Source organism: Lolium perenne, chromosome 4 (genome assembly GCF_019359855.2).
Source record: "Lolium perenne isolate Kyuss_39 chromosome 4, Kyuss_2.0, whole genome shotgun sequence".
Taxonomy (NCBI): Eukaryota; Viridiplantae; Streptophyta; class Magnoliopsida; order Poales; family Poaceae; genus Lolium; species Lolium perenne.
Genome location: NC_067247.2, coordinates 146,005,753 through 146,023,527, shown reverse-complemented (window position 1 = coordinate 146,023,527; position 17,775 = coordinate 146,005,753). Strand labels below are relative to the sequence as shown.

The 17,775-nt window shown below is 43.5% G+C and overlaps 1 long non-coding RNA gene across 1 annotated transcript; it reads left to right on the top strand.

Annotated features, from left to right (window-relative positions):
- The first annotated feature begins 13,787 nt into the window (after window positions 1–13,787).
- LOC139830930 (uncharacterized) lies at window positions 13,788–17,228 on the top strand. Its single transcript, XR_011744457.1, has 3 exons — window positions 13,788–14,270; window positions 15,354–15,439; window positions 16,724–17,228. It is a non-coding gene; the product is annotated as an uncharacterized lncRNA (long non-coding RNA).
- The last annotated feature ends 547 nt before the right edge of the window (window positions 17,229–17,775 follow it).

The following is a 17,775-nucleotide window of genomic DNA, read 5'->3' as shown; positions in this document are numbered from 1 at the left end:
GACAGGATTGGCGACCCACTCGGCTTCCTTGAGCTCCCGAATGAATCCTGCTTTACGGAGTCGACTGATTTCTTCGCCAATTGCTCTTCTCTTTGGTTCGGAAAATCGGCGCATTGACTGCTGCACCGGTTTAGCTGTCGGATCAACATTAAGGGCGTGCTCAGCGAGTTCCCTGGGGATACCTGGCATGTCGGATGGTTCCCATGCAAATATCTCCCAGCGCTCACAGAGGAACTCGATGAGCGCGCCTTCCTATGTGTCAGTAAGGTCAGCCGACATATTGACCGTTTTCTTCGGGTCAGTAGGATGCACCTGCAGCTTCTTGGTTTCCTTTGCAGCGTCAAACTCGTCGGATCTCACGTTTCGATTGTCGACTGGTGGTTGCGTGTGATCTGTAACGGTGTCAATTGCGTTCAGCTCTTCCTTGGCTCCGAACTTCGAGGCGATTTTTTGGAACTCCCGGTCGCAGTTGTCTGATCGAGTAAAGCTTCCATGGACGGTTATTGGGGTCCCGTTGTTGCCTGGCATCTTCAGCTTCAAGTACGCATAGTGAGGCACGGCAATGAATTTGGCAAACGCGGGCCTGCCAAGGATGGCGTGATACTGAGACTCCCAGTCGACTACTTCGAACTCGATCTTTTCTTTCCTGAAATTGCTGGGCGTGCCGAAGACCACATCCAATGATGTTTTCCCAAGAGAATAAGCGGGTCAAGTCGGTATAATGCCGTGGAACCCTGTGTCGGATTCTCTTAGCATATCGACTGTTAAACCCATTGCTCTCATGGTGCTGGCGAACAATAGGTTCAGGCCACTTCCTCCATCCAAAAATACTTTGCTCATATTGTATCCTCCAATCTGTGCTTCAAGAACAAGAGCTGCATGGCCAGGCCTCGAGACAGCTTTCGGGTGATCCGCCCTACTGAAGGAAATACTCTGATCTGACTAGTCGATAAAGTTGGGTGTATCAACCATGGCTACTTCCGCATATTTTACTTCCCGAGAGAACTTCTTGATCTCTCTCTTTGAAAAGCTGGTCTTATGGATCATGTTGACTTGCCCGCATGGTTCCGGAAACACCTCAGTCGATGTACGCTCGTCTTCTCCTGCTGGTACGTATGGCTGATACGTCTCCAACGTATCGATAATTTCTTATGTTCCATGCTTGTTTTATGATGATACTCACATGTTTTATACATACTTTATGTCATATTTATGCATTTTCCGGCACTAACCTATTAACGAGATGCCGAAGAGCCAGTTGCTGTTTTCTGCTGTTTTTGGTTTCAGAAATCTTAGTAAGGAAATATTCTCGGAATTGGACGAAATCAACGCCCAGGGGCCTATTTTTCCACGAAGCTTCCAGAACACCGAAAGGGAACCGAAGTGGGGCAACGAGGTGCCGCCACACTAGGGCGGCGCGACCCAGGGGGGGCCACGCGGCCCTAGCGTGTGGCCCCCTCATCAGCCCTCCGACTCCGCCCTTCCGCCTACTTAAAGTCTTCGTCGCGATTACCCCAGTACCGAGAGCCACGATACGGAAAACCTTACAGAGACGCCGCCGCCGCCAATCCCATCTCGGGGTATTCGGGAGATCGCTTCCGGCACCCTGCCGGAGAGGGGAATCATCTCCCGGAGGACTCTTCACCGCCATGGTCGCCTCCGGAGTGATGTGTGAGTAGTTCACCCCTGGACTATGGGTCCATAGCAGTAGCTAGATGGTCGTCTTCTCCTAATTGTGCTATCATTGTTGGATCTTGTGAGCTTCCTAACATGATCAAGATCATCTATTTGTAATGCTACATGTTGCGTTTGTTGGGATCCGATGAATATGGAATACTATGCTATGTTGATTATCAATCTATCTATGTGTTGTTTATGATCTTGCATGCTCTCCGTTGCTAGTAGAGGCTCTGGCCAAGTTGATACTTGTAACTCCAAGAGGGAGTATTTATGCTCGATAGTGGGTTCATGTCTCCATTAAATCTGGGGGAGTGACAGCAACCCCTAAGGTTGTGGATGTGCTATTGCCACTAGGGATAAAACATCAATGCTATGTCTAAGGATGTATTTGTTGATTACATTACGCACCATACTTAATGCAATTGTCTGTTGTTTGCAACTTAATACTGGAGGGGGTTCGGATGATAACCTGAAGGTGGACTTTTTAGGCATAGATGCATGCTGGATAGCGGTCTATGTACTTTGTCGTAATGCCCAATTGAATTTCACTATACTCATCATAACATGTATGTGCATGGTCATGCCCTCTTTATTTGTCAATTGCCCAATTGTAATTTGTTCACCCAACATGCTATTTATCTTATGGGAGAGAGACCACTAGTGAACTGTGGACCCCGGTCCATTCTTTTACATCGAATACAATCTACTGCAATACTCGTTCTACTGTTCTCTGCAAACATCATCATCCACACTATACATCTAATCCTTTGTTGCAGCAAGCCGGTGAGATTGACAACCTCACTGTCACGTTGGGGCAAAGTAATTTGGTTGTGTTGTGCAGGTTCCACGTTGGCGCCGGAATCCCTGGTGTTGCGCCGCACTACACTCCGCTGCCATCAACCTTCGACGTGCTTCTTGGCTCCTACTGGTTCGATAAACCTTGGTTTCTTACTGAGGGAAACTTACTGCTGTACGCATCACACCTTCCTCTTGGGGTTCCCAACGGTCGCATGTTGAACGGAAAGACATACGTCAACTACGCGCAGCAAGTAAATTTCTGGCGCCGTTGCCGGGGAGATCAAGACACGCTGCAAGGGGAGTCTCCACCTCCAATCTCTTTACTTTGTTTTTGTCTTGCTTTATTTTATTTACTTCTTTGTTTGCCGCACTAAAACAAAACACAAAAAAATTAGTTGCTAGTTTTACTTTATTTACTATCTTGTTTGCCATATTAAAAACACAAAAAAATTAGTTACTTGCATTTACTTTATTTACTTTTACTTATTTCATCATGATTCCTCCTAAGTTCACTCTAAAAGATATATATGTAGGACAAGGGTCTATAATTGGAAGAGATAATATAGAAGCATTTTTCACCCATGTTAGCATGGATGGAGATTTCGAAGATATACCATTATTAAAAGCTGCTCCTACTTATGAAAGTGCTTCTGCCTGTTTAGTACACCTGATAGAAACTAGATTTATTAGTCTCAACCCCATGATACAACACATGTTTCTTACACTTTCTGATATGGAGAGGGGAGAAAAGAGAGATTTTGTTTTAAAAGTCTTTGATAGGGAATTTAAAGATATAGCTAGAGAAGCTAGAAAAGTTTTCATTAAGCATAAGAGGCTTGGTATGTTCACCGATTTTAAAAGAACACTTGAAAAGATGGACATGGATAGAATAAGGTACACTAATAATGTTAATGATGGTGGGGAGATTAAAGCACCAATACCTTGCAAGCTCCTAGGAATGCATGAAGCTCTAGAAGATAATTATGCTTGGCTTGTTCCTAAAAATTTGTTTGATGAGAATAGCAAGCCTAAGACTAATGAAAAGGGAGCCTCTGAAACTTACATATACAAAATACAATGCATGGTTGAGAAAACTCCAAACCCCGCTGTAGATGCATCATCTCTTGATAATACTTGATGCACACTTTCTGCGCCTAGCTGAAAGGCGTTAAAGAAAAGCGCTTATGGGAGACAACCCATGATTTTACTACAGCACTTTTGTTTTATATTTGAGTCTTGGAAGTTGTTACTACTGTATCAACCTCTCCTTATCTTAATTTTGTTGTATTGTTGTGCCAAGTAAAGTCTTTGATAGTAAGGTTCATACTAGATTTGGATTGCTGCACAGAAACAAATTTCTTGCTGTAACGAATTTGAGAAGTAGTTTCTGTAGGTAACTCATAAAATTCTGCTAATTTACGTGAGTGATCCTCAGATATGTACGCAACTTTCATTCAATTTGAGCATTTTCATCTGAGCAAGTCTGGTGCACCTATAAAATTCGTCTTTACGGACTGTTCTGTTTTGACAGATTCTGCCTTTTATTTCGCATTGCCTGTTTTGCTATGCTTGATGGATTTCTTTATTCCATTAAATTTCAGTAGCTTTGTGCAATGTCCAGAAGTGTTAATAATGATTATGTCACCTCTGAACATGTGAATTTTGATTATGCACTAACCCTCTAATGAGTTGTTTTGAGTTTGGTGTGGAGGAAGTTTTCAAGGATCAAGAGAGGAGGATGATACAATATGATCAAGGAGAGTGAAAGCTCTAAGCTTGGGGATGCCCCGGTGGTTCATCCCTGCATATTTCAAGAAGACTCAAGCATCTAAGCTTGGGGATGCCCAAGGCATCCCCTTCTTCATCGACAACATTATCAGGTTCCTCTAGTGAAACTATATTTTTATTCCATCACATCTTATGTGCTTTACTTGGAGCGTCTGTATGTTTTTATTTTTGTTTTGTTTGAATAAAGTGGATCCTAGCATTCATTGTGTGGGAGAGAGACACGCTCCGCTGTTGCATATGGACAAATATGTCCTTAGTCTTTACTCATAAGAGAGTGCATTCGCTACCCGCATGGGTAGCTACACACCCATGCAGTATACCAATATGCAAGCCATATTAATTTGTTTTAGCTCGGTTTTCTAGTAGAACATGGAATTCTAGTGTACAAAAGTGGTTTCCGAATTTTGATATGAATATTTTTTGATCAAAGTCAACTCACCAACGTATTTTGCATTGACTTTTTGAATATTGAGTTGACTTTGACAAAAAAAAGTTCAAATCAAAATTCGGAAACCACTTTTATACACTAGAATTCCACGTTCTACTAGGAAACCGAGCTAAAACAACTTAATATGGCTTGCATATTGGTATACTGCATGGGTGTGTAGCTACCCATGCGGGTAGCAAGCTTCATCCGTTACTCATAATATTCATGGCGAAGGTTGAAACTGCTTCGTTAAATTGTTATATGGTTGGAAACAGGAAATACTACATGTGGTAATTGGTATAATATCTTGAATAATGTGATACTTGGCAATTGTTGTGCTCATGTTTAAGCTCTTGCATCATATACTTTGCACCTATTAATGAAGAAATACATAGAGCTTGCTAAAATTTGGTTTGCATGATTGGTCTCTCTAAGGTCTAGATATTTTCTAGTAAGGGTTGAACAACAAGGAAGACGGTGTAGAGTCTTATAATGCTTACAATATGTATTTTATGTGAGTTTTGCTGTACCGATTCATACTTGTGTTTGTTTCAAATAACCTTGCTAGCCTAAGCCTTGTATTGAGAGGGAATACTTCTCATGCATCCAAAATCCTTGATCCAAACACTATGCCGCTTGTGTCCACCATACCTACCTACTACATGGTATTTCTCCGCCATTCCAAAGTAAATTGCTTGAGTGCTACCTTTAAATTTCCATTCTTCGCCTTTGCAATATATAGCTCATGGGACAAATAGCCTAAAAACTATTGTGGTATTGAATATGTACTTATGCATCTTATCTCTTATAAGTTACTTGTTGAGCGATAACCATGTTCCTGGGGACGCCATCAACTACCCTTTGTTGAATATCATGTGAGTTGCTATGCATGTTCGTCTTGTCTGAAGTAAGGGCGATTTACCATGAGTTGAATGGTTTGAGTATGCATATTGTTAGAGAAGAACATTGGGCCGCTAACTAAAGCCATGATCCATGGTGGAAGTTTCAGTTTTGGACAACTATCCTCAACCTCATATGAGAATATTATTTGTTGCTAAATGCTTATGCATTAAAGAGGAGTCCATTATCTGTTGTCTATGTTGTCCCGGTATGGATGTCTAAGTTGAGAATAATCAAAAGCGAGAAATCCAATGCGAGCTTTCTCCTTAGACCTTTGTACAGGCGGCATAGAGGTACCCCTTTGTGACACTTGGTTAAAACATATGTATTGCGATGATAATCCAGGTAATCCGAGCTAATTAGGACAAGGTGCGGGCACTATTGGTATACTATGCATGAGGCTTGAAACTTGTAGGATATAATTTACATGATACATATGCTTTATTACTACCGTTGACAAAATTGTTTCTTGTTTTCAAAATAAAAGCTCTAGCACAAATATAGCAATCAATGCTTCCCTCTGCGAAGGGCCTTTCTTCGACTTTTATGTTGAGTCAGTTTACCCACTTCCTTCTATCTCAAGAAGCAAACACTTGTGTTAACTGTGCATTGATTCCTACATACTTGCATATTGCACTTATTATATTACTTTATGTTGACAATATCCATGAGATATACATGTTATAAGTTGAAAGCAACCGCTGAAACTTGATCTTCCTTTGTGTTGCTTCAATGCCTTTACTATGAATTTATTGCTTTATGAGTTAACTCTTATGCAAGACTTATTGATGCTTGTCTTGAAAGTACTATTCATGAAAAGTCTTTGCTATATGATTCAATTGTTTACTCATTGTATTTACCATTGCTTCGAATCGCTGCATTCATTACATTGGCTTACAATAGTATTGATCAAGATTATGATGGCATGTCACTTCAGAAATTATATTTGTTATCGTTTACCTACTCGGGACGAGTAGGAACTAAGCTTGGGGATGCTGATATGTCTCCAATGTATCGATAATTTCTTATGTTCCATGCTTGTTTTATGATGATACTCACATGTTTTATACATACTTTATGTCATATTTATGCATTTTCCAGCACTAACCTATTAACGAGATGCCGAAGAGCCGGTTGCTGTTTTCTGCTGTTTTTGGTTTCAGAAATCCTAGTAAGGGAATATTCTCGGAATTGGACGAAATCAACGCCCAGGGGCCTATTTTTCCACGAAGCTTCCAGAACACCGAAAGGGAACCGAAGTGGGGCGACGAGGCGCCGCCACACTAGGGCGGCACGGCCCAGGGGGGGCCGCATGGCCCTAGCGTGTGCCCCCCTCGTCAGCCCTCCGACTCCGCCCTTCCGCCTACTTAAAGTCTTCGTCGCGAATACCCCAGTACCGAGAGCCACGATACGGAAAACCTTACAGAGACGCCGCCGCCAATCCCATCTCGAGGGATTCAGGAGATCGCCTCCGGCACCCTGCCGGAGAGGGGAATCATCTCCCGGAGGACTCTTCACCGCCATGGTCGCCTCCGGAGTGATATGTGAGTAGTTCACCCCTGGACTATGGGTCCATAGCAGTAGCTAGATGGTCGTCTTCTCCTAATTGTGCTATCATTGTTGAATCTTGTGAGCTGCCTAACATGATCAAGATCATCTATTTGTAATGCTACATGTTGCGTTTGTTGGGATCCGATGAATATGGAATACTATGCTATGTTGATAATCAATCTATCTATGTGTTGTTTATGATCTTGCATGCTCTCCGTTGCTAGCAGAGGCTCTGGCCAAGTTGATACTTGTAACTCCAAGAGGGAGTATTTATGCTCGATAGTGGGTTCATGTCTCCATTAAATCTGGGGGAGTGACAGCAACCCCTAAGGTTGTGGATGTGTTGTTGCCACTAGGGATAAAACATCAATGCTATGTCTAAGGATGTATTTGTTGATTACATTACGCACCATACTTAATGCAATTGTCTGTTGTTTGCAACTTAATACTGGAGGGGGTTCGGATGATAACCTGAAGGTGGAATTTTTAGGCATAGATGCATGCTGGATAGCGGTCTATGTACTTTGTCGTAATTCCCAATTGAATTTCACAATACTCATCATAACATGTATGTGCATGGTCATGCCCTCTTTATTTGTCAATTGCCCAACTGTAATTTGTTCACCCAACATGCTATTTATCTTATGGGAGAGACACCACTAGTGAACTGTCGACCCCGGTCCATTCTTTTACATCGAATACAATCTACTGCAATACTCGTTCTACTGTTCTCTGCAAACATCATCATCCACACTATACATCTAATCCTTTGTTACAGCAAGCCGGTGAGATTGACAACCTCACTGTCACGTTGGGGCAAAGTAATTTGGTTGTGTTGTGCAGGTTCCACGTTGGCACCGAAATCCCTGGTGTTGCGCTGCACTACACTCCGCCGCCATCAACCTTCGACGTGCTTCTTGGCTCCTACTGGTTCGATAAACCTTGGTTTCTTACTGAGGGAAACTTACTGATGTACGCATCACACCTTCCTCTTGGGGTTCCCAACGGTCGCATGTTGAACGGAAAGACATACGTCAACTACGCGCAGCAATGGCTCTGGTACGTACGGCTCTGGTGCATAACTGTAGGATCTTGCCCTTCTCTCCATTGCATGAACTCTTGATATGGCCTCGGCTCTGAGGTCATCGCAGAACTTCCGAATCTCCAGAAAATGTCGACAGTTCCTTAGCAGGTGACTGGACTTCTCTCGACCATCCTTTGGATCGATGTAAGAGTGGAGGTAACATGGTGCCTCGAGCTGCTCTGTAGCCGATAGATACGGCGAGCGGGTGCGTCCCTTGATCGATAACGTGTCGTGGTATCCTTGCTCGACCTGCCGAAGGTGAGGTGATGTTCGTCCTTCCTCCTCGCGGTGCGAGTCCCTTCGTCTTTTCCTTCGCCTCTACTGCAACATCGAAACTTCCTTGGTGGCTCTCTTGTATGCTCCTGGGTGGAATCCTTAGGGTTGCCACTGGGGGAACGCTTTCCGGGGCCGCGGCCTTCAGACCGGATGCGCTGGTCCTAGGGAGGCGAAGGAAACCTCCAGAGTCAATGATGAAGTGAACACCACCGAAAGTAGCATCCATATCGCAAGGCGATCCTGTAGGGATCAAGTGAGGCGTTTCGTGGTGCGGTACGAATTCCAAGGATCCGCAGCGGATTGAATCCCTTGGTTCCGCTGGAGTTGGCGACTCGAGTACAAACGCCGCAGACGTGACTGGTACTGCCGATGACTTGCCTGGAGCCGACAGGCTTCCCACAGACGGCGCCAATTGTCGAGGGTACTCCTCGGCAATGCCCTCCGATTGGGGCTTAGGGTTACCGGAATCCTGCAAGCTGACATGAGACATCGGTTCACAGACAAGCGGGGAGAGCGATTTACCCAGGTTCGGGGCCCTCGATAAGATAAAACCCTTACGTCCTGCTTGTCTGTTCTTGATTATGATGATAATGGGTTACAATGGGGTGCCGAATAGTTCGGCTGAGATCTCGTCGAGAGGCTAAGCGCTGCGGCGACCTAGCTCTAGACTGTTTGGTGGCTAAGGCTGCTAAGATTGATTGTCCCCCTCGGCAGCCTCTCTCCTGGCCTTTATATAGGAGGCCAGGTCCAAGAGGTCTAACCGAGTACGACTAGGTTTACAGCAGTTTTCGCATCTAATCTTTCCTTGTTCGGCTGTTTCCTTGTCTTGTCCATCAAGGATTCCTCCGGTGCGCCGTCCAGGTGGCTCATATTGCCTTCAAGTGTCTTCATGGGCCTCCAATTAGTCAATACAGGATAGGGCAATGTCGGTTACCCGAAGGGTAATGCCCACGTCAGTAATGCCCTAAGTAAATCTCATAGTAGTCATCATGATATGTATGTGCATTGTTATGCCCTCTCTATTTGTCAGTTGCCCAACTGTAATTTGTTCACCCAACATGTTATTTATCTTATTAGAGAGACACCACTAGTGAACTGTGGACCCCGGTCCATTCTTTTACATCTGAAATACAACCTACTGCAATCATTGTTCTCTGTTGTTTTTTTCAAGCAAACATCATTCTCCACACCATACATTTAATACTTTGTTTACAGCAAGCCGGTGAGATTGACAACCTCACTGTTAAGTTGGGGCAAAGTATTTTGATTGTGTCGTGCAGGTTCCACGTTGGCGCCGGAATCCCTAGTGTTGCGCCGCACTACACTCCTTCACCAACAACCTTCACGTGGCCTTCATCTCCTACTGGTTCGATAACCTTGGTTTCTTACTGAGGGAAAACTTGCTATTGTACGCATCACACCTTCCTCTTGGGTTCCCAACGGACGTGTGGTTCACGCGTCATCAAGCTATTTTTCTGGCGCCGTTGCCGGGGATCTGAAGAAAAGTTACACCCCAGAGATTGCCAACTCCCACGGCAACAGCTATTTTTCTAGCGCCGTTGCCGGGGAGATCAAGACACGCTGCAAGGGGAGTCTCTCACACCCAATCTCTTTACTTTGTTTATTTCCTTGCTTTATTTTATTTTCTGTCTTGTTTGCTTTCTTTATATCAAAAACACAAAAAATAATTACTTGTTTTACTTTATTTAATTCGGTTTGCTTTACTTATTTTTATTATTGTTAAAATGAATACTCCTGAGAACACTAAGTTGTGTCATTTCACTAGCACCAATAATAATGATTTCATATGCACACCTATTGCTCCACCTGCTACTACAGCAGAATTTTATGAAATTAAACCTGCTTTACTAAATCTTGTTATGAGAGAGCAATTTTCTGGTGTTAATACTGATGATGCTGCTGCCCATCTTAATAATTTTGTTGAACTTTGTGAAATGCAAAAGTATAAGGATGTAGATGGGACATTATAAAACTGAAATTGTTTCCTTTCTCCTTAAGAGGAAGAGCTAAAGATTGGTTGCTATCTTTACCTAAGAATAGTATTGATTCATGGACTAAATGTAAAGATGCTTTCATTGGAAGATATTATCCTCCTGCTAAAATTATATCTTTGAGAAGTAGCATTATGAATTTTAAGCAATTGGATAATGAACATGTTGCCCAAGAATGGGAAAGAATGAAATCTTTGGTAAAGAATTGCCCTACTGATACGTCTCCGACGTATCGATAATTTCTTATGTTCCATGCCACATTATTGATGATATCTACATGTTTTATGCATACTTTATGTCATATTTATGCATTTTCCGGAACTAACCTATTAACGAGATGCCGAAGAGCTAGTTGCTGTTTTCTGCTGTTTTTGGTTTCAGAAATCCTAGTAAGGAAATATTCTCGGAATTGGACGAAATCAACGCCCAGGGGCTTATTTTGCCACGAAGCTTCCAGAAGACCGAAGAGGAGACGAAGTGGGGCCACGAGGTGGCCAGACAACAGGGCGGCGCGGCCCAGGTCTTGGCCGCGCGGCCCTGGCGTCTGGGCCCCTCGTGACGCCCCCTGACCTGCCCTTCCGCCTACAAATAGACTTCATCGCGAAACCCCCCAGTACCGAGAGCCACGATACGGAAAACCTTCCAGAGACGCCGCCGCCGCCAATCCCATCTCGGGGGATTCAGGAGATCGCCTCCGGCACCCTGCCGGAGAGGGGAATCATCTCCCGGAGGACTCTACACCGCCATGGTCGCCTCCGGAGTGATGAGTGAGTAGTTCACCCCTGGACTATGGGTCCATAGCAGTAGCTAGATGGTTGTCTTCTCCTCATTATGCTTCATTGTCGGATCTTGTGAGCTGCCTAACATGATCAAGATAATCTATCTGTAATGCTATATGTTGTGTTTGTTGGGATCCGATGGATAGAGAATACTATGTTATGTTGATTATCAATCTATGTGTTGTTTATGATCTTGCATGCTCTCCGTTATTAGTAGAGGCTCTGGTCAAGTTTTCGCTAGTAACTCCAAGAGGGAGTATTTATGCTCGATAGTGGGTTCATGCCTCCGTGAATCTGGGGGAGTGACAGAAACCTCTAAGGTTATGGATGTGCTGTTGCCACTAGGGATAAAACATTGATGCTATGTCCGAGGATGTAGTTATTGATTACATTACACACCATACTTAATGCAATTGTCTGTTGTTTGCAACTTAATACTGGAAGGGGTTCGGATGATAACCTGAAGGTGGACTTTTTAGGCATAGATGCATGCTGGATAGCGGTCTATGTACTTTGTCGTAATGCCCAATTAAATCTCACAATACTCATCATATCATGTATGTGCATTGTCATGCCCTCTCTATTTGTCAGTTGCCCAACTGTAATTTGTTCACCCAACATGCTATTTATCTTATGGGAGAGACACCACTAGTGAACTGTGGACCCCGGTCCATTCTTTTAATCGAATACAATCTACTGCAATACTTGTTCTACTGTTTTCTGCAAACAATCATCATCCACAGTATACATCTAATCCTTTGTTACAGCAAGCCGGTGAGATTGACAACCTCACTGTTTCGTTGGGGCAAAGTACTTTGGCTGTGTTGTGCAGGTTCCACGTTGGCGCCGGAATCCCTGGTGTTGCGCCGCACTACATCTCGCCGCCATCAACCTTCAACGTGCTTCTTGGCTCCTACTGGTTCGATAAACCTTGGTTTCTTACTGAGAGAAAACTTGTCGCTGTACGCATCACACCTTCCTCTTGGGGTTCCCAACGGTCGCGTGTTGTACGCGTATCAAGATTGTTTTCTGGCGCCGTTGCCGGGGAGATCAAGACACGCTGCAAGGGGAGTCTCCACAATCCAATCTCTTTACTTTGTTTTTGTCTTGCTTTATTTTATTTACTACTTTGTTTGCTGCATTATATCGAAAACACAAAAAATTAGTTACTTGTTTTACTTTACTTAATTCCATGCATGTTTTTATTTCACTAGTTAGGCTTAATGGAAAACAACAAAAATATTAGAGATCTTTATAGTATTTATCTTGAGTTAGGACATGAGGTGTTTCAAGAGAAAATCAAAAAACCTATGGAACTTTATATGTGTGCTAATGGCAATGTTATTAGTATGAATGCTTTGAACACTATTATTGCTAATGCTATGGAAGAATTTAAGCTTGGGGAAGCTGGTTTTGATGAGCATGATATTTTTAGTCCCCCAAGCATGGAGGAGAAAATTTACTTTGATGATACTTTGCCTCCCATTTATGATGATAGTGGTCTTTTGGTGCCACCTACTATGGAGAGTAAATTTTATTATGATTATACTATGCCTCCTACACTTGATGAGAATAATAATGATAGCTACTTTGTTGAATTTACTCCCACTACAACTAATAAAATTGATAATGCTTATGTGGAGAGTAATAATTTTATGCATATAGCTCATGATAAGAATGTTTCATTCGATAGTTATATTGTTGAATTTGCTCATGATGCTACTGGACATTATTATGAGAGAGGAAAATATGGTTGTAGAAATTTTCATGTTACTAAAACACCTCTCTATGTGCTGAAATTTTTGAAGCTACACTTGTTCTATCTTCCTATGCTTGTTACTTTGCTCTTCATGAACTTGTTTATTTACAAGATTCCTTTTCATAGGAAGCATGTTAGGCTTAAATGTGTTTTGAATTTGCTTCTTGATGCTCTCTTGTTACGGCCCAGGAAAATACCATATTAGATTTTGCTTGTTCTTTTTCTTTTGTGCATCATATTTGCAGCATGCATCATATCATGTCACCTTGTTTTATAAAACTTGCATTTCATTCTTGTCTCTCTCTCTCTCTATCTCTCTCTCTCTTCACTTGTGATGTTCCAAGCAAGTCTAAACCTATCCTACTTCTTGACCCTATTTTCAAAAAAAGGCCAAACCATCACTATAACTTGATCTATTTTCATATAGGTCATGTCAAAATTTCTTACTTGGTTTTAATATTAAAGCCCTCCTAAATCTCCTCTTATTTTACAATTATTTTAATATGAAGCAAATAATTTTGGGAACACATGTACTTTGTTTTATTTGGATTAAAGTGCAGGCTTCAAAATGTTTGATACTCTATCTCATCTCTATCCAATTTCAAAATAGTTTAAATATGTTTGTTTCAAAACAGGAATTAAACAAAAAGAAGAAGAAATGTTAACAGAATCCTATCCTAAGCTGAACCTAACCCAGCTTACCTGTTGACCGAGCCAGGAGCACTAGCTCCTCTGCTTTTCTTCACCACGTGAGCAGGCACGAGGAGAGCCTGGCCATCTCCTCCACTTTTCCCCTTGCCCAAATCAATTCAGCAACCCTAGCTCTCAACTCCCTCTTGCTGCCGCCGTTGCCCATCTTCTATCCCCTCCTCCACAAAGGCTTCAGAGAGGAACACCCAGGGAGAGTTCAGAACTTTCAGTCACCGAGTTCGCCGGAGAAAGGTCCACGCAGCGCCGCTGTTCCTCGCCGTCGTCCGCTGTACTGAGCGCGGGGATGGAGCCCCCGTGGCCTCGTCTTCCTCCTCGCTGAGTTCACGGAGCCGGAGCAGCTCCGGGCGTCTTCAACCTCGTCTTCTTCCCGGAACTGGAGCAGCTCTGAAATGGCACGCTCGTCCTCGTCTCCGAAGCGCGTCTGCCATGGTGACCGTGTGCATCTTCATCGATCCCGGCGTCGCCTCACGTCCTCGAGCCTTTCCGTTCGCCTACGCGCCTCCTGGTGAGCGTCGCCTCTGTTCCCACTCTTTCACCCCGCCTGGGTTCGTCATCTTCGTCGTTTAATCCCCGCGGGAGTGATCTCCTCTGTTTCGGTTTCAGCTTTCAGTTAAATTCAGTTAACTGCATCTATCGCTGTTGCCTTCCAGTCGCACACTCGCATCAAGTCGCACAACACCCCGCGCCTCACTGCGCCTCACGATGCACTCACTGTCATGCCCAGTGCAGCTAGCTTCTGAATCAATTCAGCAACTTGCTTGCTTGCTTAAGCTAGCTAGCTTATGAATTGATCCAGCAGCTTGTCTTAGCTAGCAGGAACGGCAGCAGATCGATCTAGCAGTCTGCTTACTTGCTACTTATTTGACTAGCTAGCTTTTCTCTGCTTTTACTCAAACAGTACAGCCTAGCCGAAGTGGTTCACGTGACAGCAAAACCAGATGAATTCCAGGGACAACAAAATGCCCTTCCTTTCTGTCATTGTTCCTCAGTTTCAGATAACACCTCTGATAAAATTTCAGTTAACAATTCCTGTAGTAATATCTGTCTTGTTTCGTATCTTTTCAAGCCAATGAACCAGCCCAGACTGGTATCAAATATCAGCACCGGAGGATTAAATCCACCTTTCCTGCCTCCAATTATCTTTATTTTGCAAAACTTGTTTATCATATATATTTTGTTTTACAAATCCAATTGCTGCAAACAATATGTCTACCTTTATAAGAAAAATGCATAGATTAATAGATTGTCATCCATATACATATGTTTGCATCTTGCATCACGTCAAATCGTGTTAGTTTGTGCCTATCACCTAATATATAAATGCGGAGTATTTAGGAATTGCAGTATATGATTTCCCCGCTCCGTTTAATATTGAAGTAGCTCACCCTTGCTTGTCTTGCCATGCTAAACAACATTTAACTTTGCCGGTAGAAAAATAACTTGAACCATATAATTGTGCGTCGGAATTTCGATTCCGCTTAATATGGATACGTTGCATTGCACCATATTCGCCATGCCATGCATATCATCTTGAGCATGCCGAATTCTTCTCCGTAGTTGTAAGATTTGCATCCGTTGTTTGTTGTAGCATTTGCTTCTTCCCGGATAGGATCACGAAGTGGTGATGTGAGATACGACGAGTTCTCCGACAAGTTCTTCTACAGCTTTTCACAGGCGAGCCCTCTCTCTTCACCTATTATACTCTCTCCCTCGCACTGCTATCCTTATGTTGCGATGCTTTATCGAGTCACGTGTCCTATTCCACTTATTTACCATAATAATCCTATATGCACCATTCCTTATCCATAGCCGTTGCTTGATGTTTGAGCCTTGCGAGTCGTAGGCGTGTTTAGGATCTGTTGCTTATCTCGATCTGTTGTCGGGATATGTTGGGTTGTTGGGAGGTTATCACATGCTATAACAGTTGTTGGAGATAATCACATTTACTTAATTGTTAACAACTAAAATTGTAAGCAGAGGCATCTGTGAGCCCCTTTGCGAAAGCATTGGAACTTTGACTTGCTAATGTCCCCTAGGACCCGAGTTCTTGTTATCTGTTCCGAGATTGAGCGCTCTACCCATACGTGGGGGAGTGGGACCCCCATCACCCACTACCTTTCCTCGAGTCTGTTTATTGGGAGCCACAACCTTGATTTTATTTGCTCATATGCACGATGCACGATTTACTTCCTGTTGCCTTCGGGTGTTTATTTTTGTATTGTACTCATATTGCGGATAGACTTATCCTGTGCCTGGTCGTAAGTGCCCTTTGGACTATGTCGCAAACCTCTGGGTCAGTATCGGAGTACGGCCGAACTTCGTCACGGGTAGCTTAGTTGGGTGGCTCCCATTAAACTTTCTCTTGCATTGGGAACGGTCGTGATGTGAGACTCCACCTCTAGTAAGTGGGTTCGAGCATGCGTATGGTTACATTTGGGCAACCCCTGCAGGGTGTACATCTTATCGATAAGCCGTGTCCGCGGTTATGGACGACTTGGAATTGTATAGCTCGATCATAGAACAACTTACACCTTATACTTGTTGTTAATAATCTGATAATAACTTCCGTAGTAATATAGCATTACTACAATCGATACCTAATAAAACTTGTCCACCGTTGAGTGCCTTTTACATTGCCTCTTCGCAATTGTTGGAGGGGATATGTGTAATCGGCTGGGTTATGTTTGTGTAGTATTTTATCTGTCACCTTGTGCGCTCTCTTATCTTATCTGATTAGACGAATGTTGTAGCGTGTCTCTATTGGTTATAGTTTTGCTGCCGCTAAACCTACCATATAGCCCCCGGCGATATATATATTATACTCGCCCGGCGAGCATAGCCATTTCTAGTCTCGCTAAGTACGTGCCGGAGTTCGTTCCTTGGTACTTACTCTTGCCTTTTCCCCTTTCTCTTTTGCTTCCTTCCTCTTGTCGGCAACCGATGGCACGACTTTGACAGGTACAAGATGACGACGTTAGCAAGGTTACCCTTCCGGCTTGGCCTGGGCAGGGTTTTGGACGCCAGTGGTTATCTTCAGGACTCTTAGTCCAATTTGTATCTTGTCCGTACTCGGACATATTCGATCTTCTCTATGATTCGGATCTTTGTATTGTATATTTGTATCTTGACTCGTCGGAGTCATTGTTGTAATATATGTATCTTGTGGGCTCTATTGTAATCCTGTTGTAATGTTACCGCTCGTGTTAATTCCTCTGGCATCACGTGTGTGATTCTTCGCGCGCGTCGTGTCGGAGGGCGTCTCTGAATCGATATCGTGCGGATTTCGGCGGGTTCGCTGGGATCCTCAGGGTACCGGTTCCGGGGCGTCACAAGTTGGTATCAGAGCTCAGGTTGACGGTACCCCACTAGTCCTGCCTGTAGGATAACCTTGCCAACGGTCGTTGAGTTTAGAGTGTCAAAACCTATTTTCTGAAACATCGTTGGATAGATCTGATTAGCTCTATTTTTCTCCTTACCTATATTCTTTCTTCTCTTACCTATGCGAGTTTTAAGTCTCCTCTCTTATCTGAGTCTTAGGTTCTACGCGGGTTGGACGATCTAAGCCTTTCACCTAATAGGTCCGATGTCTGAAGATTTTCGACAGAAGAACATCCCCGGCGGATAACCTCGTCTCTCCGTTGCCATCATCTTTGTTTCCGTGATCTCTCTTCAATTCCTTGTGCTTTGACCCGTCGAACCTTCACTGTCAATGATTGACAAGATCACCAATCTGAATTCCAGGATGGTTACGTGATTCTCTTATTCATGTGCAGAGTAATACTTTGAGTGCGGAATGGACTGATCACCATACCGACTACTCTTATTATTCGCTCTTGTTACATTGAATTGGTGGACCCATGTGACTATACCCCTTCCTTTCTTCCTCCGGAGTCGTTATCATCGACGTGAGAAACAACCCTTGTTGGTGGTGTCGACCAATCAACATGGAGCAACAATTCTTGTTAGTGGTGTCGAGGAGATCGACACGTCGCCAGAAGATCCGATAGTTC